General features: G+C 42.6%; 1 protein-coding gene across 1 annotated transcript in view; it reads right to left on the reverse strand.

The window, feature by feature from the left end:
* MRTFB (myocardin related transcription factor B) overlaps positions 1–1,531 on the reverse strand; it is a 262,401-nt gene extending 260,870 nt beyond the window's left edge. The window contains exons 1-2 of the mRNA XM_087815647.1: positions 1,312–1,531; positions 762–849 (exon numbers count right to left, since the gene is read on the reverse strand). The gene's annotated coding sequence lies outside the window, so the exon portion shown is untranslated. The remainder of the gene's footprint in view (positions 1–761; positions 850–1,311) is intronic.
* Between the last annotated feature and the right edge of the window lie 6,938 nt (positions 1,532–8,469).

Raw genomic sequence — 8,469 nt, forward strand, 5'->3', positions numbered from 1 at the left:
CGTGAATGACCATCTCAGTAAGGTGACAAATTCTCCGAGTCACTTTGCCGTGTGTATTGAATCCGTTAACCAAAGGACAGCAGCAGGACAGACACGGGGGAAAGTGGAAGCAGCAATTCCGACCTTTCCCGTGAGGTTATCGGTCAGAGGCAGGCCCTGGGGAGAGGACAGGGCCAGAGGAAGATGAATCACATTCCACCCACTCGGGGCTCACTATCTGAAAGGAGCAAACTCTCATGCTTTGCAGAAGATCACAGCCAGGTCCGTGCATAAACACAAGCTCCAACTTTCCCAGCTGAGGCCCTTTCCATCGAAAACAACAACAACGAAGCCTCTGGGCTACCCCTCGCCCGGGCGGCTCCTTCTTCCACCAGCCCCACCTGCCAAGCGACTTCATGCCTCTTGCCACCCAAGCACGTGCTCACGCCCCCCTAAATTACTCGCTCGCTGCTTTGCGAGGTTCCAAGCGTTAAGTCATCTCACGTGCGCGGGTTCTGCCCGCACAGCCCTCGCCGAGCTCCTTCTCGGCTCCGTCACGCTGCTGGCTTGACCCGACTTGTATCTGCTGAAATGTGAAGGCACCTCGGGCGTAAACAGACTTCGCCAGGCCGGGCTGCCAGGGAGAGGGTGGGGCAGACCCAGGAGAGGCGCTTCTTTTGTCCTTTGCTACCCAACAACTCCCCGCACTACAAATGTGTCGCCAACCTATGCTTCGTAGGCCTGTCCCCGCTGCCTCCATTCAGGGAAAACAAACAACTCACCTACCAGCGCACGCTCCGGGAGTCTGGGATCAGCATGTCAGTACTGGGTGATACGGCATCGTGAGTCCTTCAGGCATGTCCCCTTTGTCTGTGTTTGCACCCGAAAACAAAGCAACAGAGGAAGAAATGAGGGTGTGTGCAGAGTTTCATGATAAATCACAATAAAAATAGGTTGGCCCCCCCCCCCACTAAACTGTTAACTGTATTTTCTTAAGAAAAGCCTCTGAGGCATAATTTACATACAATAAACTGCACATACTTAAAGTTTACACTTTAATGGTTATTGGCATCTGAATATGCTGTGAAACCGGCAGGATAGAATTTCTAATAACCACGTGAGTGTGGCCAGTTTTTTTCTTCAACTTGGAAGCCCTTTAGGTTGTAAGGGAATCTGACCTCACCTAGGAACCCAGGGCCTGCCATGGGGTCACTTGTAGTATTTAAGAAAGCAATAACAACCCCTCGCCCCCCTCCCCCCAGCCCACCTCTTCCGCAGGAAAAAAAAATCTCTGCAACCAACAAAAGACTTGCGACTTGCAGTCTGACTCACCCTCAGTCCTGGGGCGCATACTCGTCTGATAAGAGGCAGTCAATCTGTCCTCTCTTTGTTTGTAATGAGTCATGCTGGAAATCAGGCAGCTATTTTTTTTTTCTCTCCCATGTCACGGTTAGGCAAGAGGCAGAGGCAGATACACCCCCATTCAAAGTGCAGCCACCCTTCAAGTGTCCGGTGACTCCCGCGTAGCCAGGGTAGGACCCGTGACTCAATGGGGACGCCTACCGGCGGGGACGAGCAGCGCACGGCTTGGCGTTGAAACCTGCCTCGCTTCCCACACCTCAAGGACAGATCTCAGCGAGCTGCAGATTTGCCAGAGGAATGGGAAGAAACAGCTGACTTTTTGTGTGTGCATCCTGTTCCCTCTGCCCCCCAATTATTAGTGACAGAACGGGGCGTGAGTCATAACTTTCAGGCTATGCCCACACCGGAGCAATTAACCACATAATTGCTTCAATGATGAACCTTCTCCAGCTGCAGCCGCCCCTGTGGTAGAGCTCCGGGCAGTGAGCCAGCAGCACTCAGTGGTATGAATTGTGAAGGCCCCAGGTTTAAAAAGCCAAAGTTGGGATTCTTTTAGGCATTGGCACCGATTCGAAAGTCCTACACACACGTCCTGATGGGAGCGTGGGGGATGTTTCACCCAGCATCAATGTCACCATCAAGTCAGCATAAAGTAGATTCATCTGCGGTTTCAATGTATTATGGCAAAGGGCTGTTTTGAGAACAAATCACCATAGCAACTCAGCCACCCCGGTTACAGTAAGCTCAGTACCACCGAAATAAAAATCCTTACTAAGCCTGAGGATTGGCTAGTGACTTTCAGTGTCCAGGAGACATTCGCCAGCACATATTTTGGTTTCATAAATTGCTGAAAAGTGATGCTTTAGATAATAATAAAACTATACAGCCAGGTTACAAACAGAGGGGCTCCAGGCCACGCCCTCCGCCGGCTTAAACACGAGCAGGCCTCACTGCCGAGCAGCAGCATTTTGTTGTTAAAATAGAAGGCTTCAGAGAAGGGCCCAGTGTTACTTAACTGTGACTTACCAGTTCCGTCCCACGTCGGAGGTACATGGTACTGTAAAGGCTGGTTTTTAAGACAAGACAAATCAACACAAAAATAGGTTTTCTGTTGACGTGAAAGGAAAAAAAGCAAACCCACTCTTTTTTTCCTCCACCCCCAACACTGGGTTTTTGTTCCATGAGTTACCTGCTCTCTTTCTAGCATCTTCCTTCTCTCACCCCACCCTGTTCCTTCCTTGTGATCACCAGCAAACAAAGTCACCTTTGACGTGCCACTCTGCTCACCCACTCTCTCTTTCTGCATCCACAGTCTCGTGGCTTCCCAGCCCCTCAGTCGGGCGTGTGCCCGGGGGCTCCCTGGCCCATCATCCAGGGTGCACGGAGATCTCTGCAGGGCTGTACCCCGAGGCCACCAGTGTTCGTGCTGTTCAAGTCCTAATCCTGTGAGTCACTCCCTTGAAACTCTCTCCTGTTTTTGTTCCTGGCTGTTGCATGATTCAGAATCTTCTAATAGTCTGCCTCCTCTATCTTCTCACCTCCTAAATTTAGGCACTTTCTAAAGTTCTGCCGGTTTCGTTTTCCTTTGCTGTTAACCAGTTATCTGATGCCTTCGATTCTCACTCCTATTCAGACGCCTACTTCATCTTCAGCTGAGACTGTCTGCCTGATTATTGGTGACCTCGAAGTCAGCTTGATCAAACTGAACTCAGTCATCTTCCCAGCACAGGCAGGTTCTTCTCCAGACCCTGCTTCTGCGAACAGCTCGGTCGTTCCCTGAGCCTAGGCTTAAAAGCTCTGTGTTATGTAGACTCTTCCTGGGCATATATTTTTATATTTTCATTGCCACATCCCACAGACTGTCTTCTGATGCTTCTTTATGTCCTTTCCATTTTCAAAGCTATAATCTTAGCCCTGGCCATCGTCACCTGTGGCCTAGATAGTTACAATGGCTTCAAAGACGGTCTTTTCATCTCTGGTCCTTGCTTCCAGGTAGCAGGTATAGTAGAAAGAAAGCGGGCGTGGCTCGGCAGTTGAGCATCGACCCGGGATCTAGGAGATCGGGGTTCGATTCCCGGTCAGGGCACATGCCCGGGTTGCGGGCTGGATCCCCAGTGTGGGGCCTGCAGGAGGCAGCCGATCAATGACTCTCATCATTGATGTTTCTCTCTCTCCCTCTCCCTTCCTCTTTCTGAAATCAATAAAAACATATTTTAAAAACAGAAATACTTGCTCTTCTTTAAGACGCATCTTGAATTCTGCCTTCTCTCGGAGGCCATTCCTGATTCCTACAACTGAATGTGACATCTTCCTCTGACCTCCAGGGCATTTTTATTATTCCATTTGCTCATGTTCTTTGTGTGACTTCTCTTTACAGCAAGACTTGGGGCTTGATGGCAGGGACCATGCCAGCCTCAAACCTGGAGCCCTCTGCCCTGTGCAATGACTGCCGTCTGCCTAAAATAAACCTGCCCAATCACAGTTCCCTCAGTCTAGGAAACCATCTTTTTCCAGACGCTTCTGTTGAGTGTCACCCTTCCCAGAAACTGCTCAGGGAAGCAAACCTCTTTCAGTGAGGGGCATTCTCTCATTAACACCAAATTCTGCAGCTCATAACTACAGAAAAGTGCCCCCAAATATCTCATATAAATGGTGCCACCATTTCAGTGGACCTGGCTTATTTATTTTCGTGAGTCTCTGGAAACCCCCTTGGTTGAAATCAGAAGTTGATTTTGTTTACCTATCTCCTGGGCCCTGAGGGAGCAACATTCTTTTGATGTACGAACACCTTCGTTATACAAATGGATCCTTGGGAATATCTAAAATTCCTTTTCTTTTGATTCATGTGTCAGTCTCTTTAACATGGATAGTCAATGGCTACACAGAAAAAACCCCCTCAGATGAATCAGTTGTGCTTCTGAAAACAAAATGAGAAGCAGGGGTCCACTGAGTCAGCATCTTAAAATGAGTCCACGGTTCTTAAATATTTGATCAATTTATAGTCTTTAATATTGAGATCTCTATAGTCTTTAATATTGTCAAAGTACAGTTCTTAAATATATATGTATATATGTGCAGATGTATGTTACCCATCTTCTAGTTTACAAAGTTTAACTTTAGGGTGAATGAGGCTGGTAATATGGTCTTATCGTTATGAGAGCTCACACTGCCAATACCATTTGCAAAGTATAGTTTTCAAAAAGTTACAAACATGACTCATACAAATAGAAAAAAAAGGTCAAAGATTTTATTCAATTCAATTAATGAGGAAACCAGTAAGATGTTAAGATGGATTCAAAGGAAAAGTCAGGGACCCAGAGATTTGTAGTTGGTCAAACAAAAGGAATGCAGAAATAAAAATACAAAACTAATTGTCCCATGAGGCAATACTTTTGCGACACTATTGGGCAAGAACCACTTACTTGTACCGGTTTCCATCCCCGCCTGAAGGCAGAGTGTTCCTATGAAACCTTCCATAAGCTGAAATGGCATAAAGCGCAGAAGCAAATACCATTAATTTATATGGAAAAAATTTTGAGCACCCCCAGACCCAAATTCGACAGATGCACACCTTTATTTTGTGCAACACGATCGAGACAATTATGTCCAGTTTTTCGATAAGTGCAGTACCCTTTCAACTCTCTCAGGCTTTTTCAGACACCTTAAGGCCTCATCTTGCTAATGGACGCACAGAATGGATCCAGACGAAGCTCAGGTGCTCACGGACACAGCTCAGAGCTGTGGCCGGTGGATGCTGACAGCTTGGTGATTCCTTGGGGAAGGAGCTGATGGGGCCACTCTCACTGCTGGGTCACCTGCTGCCTCTGTGACAGCTTGCTGCAAAACAAATGCTAAACGCTATTTTTGCTTTTTGCCTTTTTCTGTATAAGTGAAAATCTTTGGATTTCTTTCGGTTAATGAAAACAGGTACTATGAAGGTCTTTTGCAAAAGCAAAGTGGCATAATGTGAACTTTTGAAAAGTGGGAGATACTTGTATTGCTGTGGGGAGGGGATTCTACCAGTTAACCTGCCTTACAAACTTGCAAAATAGCTTCCTCATCAGTCAGCAAAAGGTTTGCAGCTGTAGAAAACCAGATAATCCCCAGGAAGCAGGCTATGAGACACCCAGTCTTCACAGAAAGGGTACCCAGTATTCCCTTTGACCTCTTTCCGAGTTTTGCATACTTGCTCTTGACACTGTTAGCTAAGAGGCGCATGAAAACAAACAGATCTGCTTTTTTTTATGACATATCTGTAATTAGACAGATAGAAGTGGACACTAGCCAGTCTCTCATGCTCTCCTCTCGCCACTCGCCACCAGTGTTTCATCAGGGACCATGGAGTCAGACTCTAGGGTTCAATGGTGGTTCCATCATTTACTACTGGGTGACCTTAGGCAAATTACTTAATGTCTCTGTGCCTCAGTTTCACCAGAGTAAAAGAGGAATTTAAATAGTAGTACCCTTTTAGCTTTGTTATGAGGATTAAATGAGGTAACACATAATTCTCAGTAAATATGAGTTATATTATTACTACTAAGCCAGGGTTAATTATTCTAGCAAGGTCTTTACTACATTACATTTTGAGAATAACCTGTCTCACACCTTATTAAAAAGGGATTTGGTTCTACATTTTAAAGCAGAAGCAAAAATAATTAAATCACAGAAATGAGCCAATTAGTTAACTAATAATTAACTTGTTAAGAGATAACAATAGATTCTAGATGTGTCAAAGGAAAATTCACTTCTTTCGACTTTGACGTTAAAGGAACAAAAATGTATGAGTCAGGGGTGGCAGGAAATTGATCTCTGTTAAGATGTCCAGGCATTGTGCTCACCACAGTCACTACATGTCAACAAGTCAGTATTTTCAGGAGAATAGTTTTTTTTCCCTTCCTTAAGGAGAAGTGCTACAAAATAAAAAACAACCAAAAGAAAAATACGCCGAAGCCTTAGAAAGTGGATTTACCAAGCACGCCAAACACAAAGCAGTGGTTCAAAGAGCAGTTCAACTTTAATCATTTATTCTGCAGAACAAAAAAGAAAACAAATACTCTCTGAATTCAAAATCACATTTACTAACACAATGGTAAATATAATGCACTAGGAATTTATGCCCCTTCAGTATATATTGTTATTTTTACTTTACCCACTGAATGCTGAGGAAAATACTGAATACACATTTTATTAAAAACACACAAACTGTTACAAATTGATATAAATCAGTCTCCACTCCATCCAAACTTTGGCTTACATACCCTTAAATAAAAAACAACAGTGCTGTAGGCCACCAAAAACCTCTGGATAAAGACAGTAAATTAAGTACTAAAGTTGACAATCAAACAGGAAAGAGCTATAAACCAAAACACAAAGTGAAATAATGAAGAAAAATGACAACTTGTGCGGAAGTCTGGATAAATTTTTATATACTCAAGCCTGAGAAAAAAATTTCCCTACAATGTTGGTTTTTAAGAGGACATTTCTAGGTTAAACTAAACACCAAAGAGAAGGGAATTTCCCTAAAGAGTTTTCTGAGCCAAAGGAAAATCAAATTATGCTTGAAAAACAAAAGCAAAGACTAGTAATGTCTGCCTCTTTGCCCCAACCCACTTCAGATTTGCTTCGGTGTAGGTTTTCCTGCTGAAGGCCATTTATAATTTTATGCTCTCAATACATCCAAATCTAGACTTAACCCTCTGTGCTCCCAATGGGTTGATGAATGGGACAATTATATTTAGTCCCTCATGAGTTGGGAAACTGCATCCTGGATCTAATAAGACATACATAGACATACTAAGCCTCAGATTGAAGAAACAGCAACTTATTGACAAAAGGACATTATTTATGGCCACTATTAAAAAATGACTTCTTCTTGTATAATTTTAAGGAAACATAGAGGCACGATTTAAACAAACAATTTCTCACAATATTTTGTATGCTCACATTTTTATGTAAAAAACATAAAGCAAATAATGCTGACCTCAAGTTTTTAAAAAAAGTTTTAAAAAAGCTAATAAGCATGAGTTCATATATTTACTGGATATTTATGATTTTAAAAGAAAAAGAGCTGACAAAATGATGCTAGAAAATAAAGTGACATAGTAAATTTTCAACTGTGCATTTCTAGTTCCTTTGCCAAAGACTGTAAAAATTTGTAAAAATATCTGATAAAAGTAAATACATGATGGTGTACTAAAGGCTTTCCACAACTGGAGACACATTTAAAAATGTATATATTTAGTTGGAAGAGGAAGTAGCAGGAAGAGCCTTTCACCTATAATGACCATGTTAGAGTTCATTAGAAAATATCGTTTATGAGTCAAATACACATGAGACCTATCTTCAAATGTCCACTAGGTACAATGGCAAATAACAGAATGTGAGAGTCAGGGGACACTGGCTTTCTAAATACAATTAACACTGTTATCTCTGTTGTACTAATAACTAGGATTGTTTAAAATGGTAGCTTTAAGAAAAGCTTATTTTTGAAAACATAACTTAATAAAACCCTTATCAAATATTATGGCAGGTTTTTCCTTTTATATGGTGAAAGAATAAAAAAAAGGCAAGTGGAATTATTCAAGAAGAAATAATAGAAATTATATACCTCAAGCAGAAGTGCTAGAATAGGGTGAAGAAAAATGACAATAACCATGACTATTTGAGGTTGTATGGCTATTTTAATGTACTTTTAACTATGATTTTAATGTACTTTTGTATGTATTTCTTAAATAAATACATATGAAAGTGAAAGTTAACATACAGCTATCTGACATTTTCATTTTCTATTCTCAAGGGTATATTTTTAACCCTGGGACAAAATTAGTAGCCCAAATCTTTATTCTCCCTTAGACTAATTTTTGTTCTTGTCTTCTCTACTCTCCAAATCTGTGTGCAGAGTTCTACAACAACCAGTAGGGCTCTTTGATGCCTCTCCATTCATTCCTGTAGCACCCCTGGATAGAGTTCAATATCCACAGATACTTTGTGTTAACATACGTTAACATACCAAGAAATCAAGGTGTCAGTATGGAGAGGACAGCTAAAAGCAGTACTTTTGTTAAAGTTGGAACCATTTGTGTTACATGGCCCGCTGTCTCCTCTGAGTTCAAGCATGTGACAAACAGA

This window comes from Miniopterus natalensis, chromosome 3 (genome assembly GCF_054644295.1).
Source record: "Miniopterus natalensis isolate mMinNat1 chromosome 3, mMinNat1.hap1, whole genome shotgun sequence".
NCBI classification, from domain to species: domain Eukaryota; kingdom Metazoa; phylum Chordata; class Mammalia; order Chiroptera; family Miniopteridae; genus Miniopterus; species Miniopterus natalensis.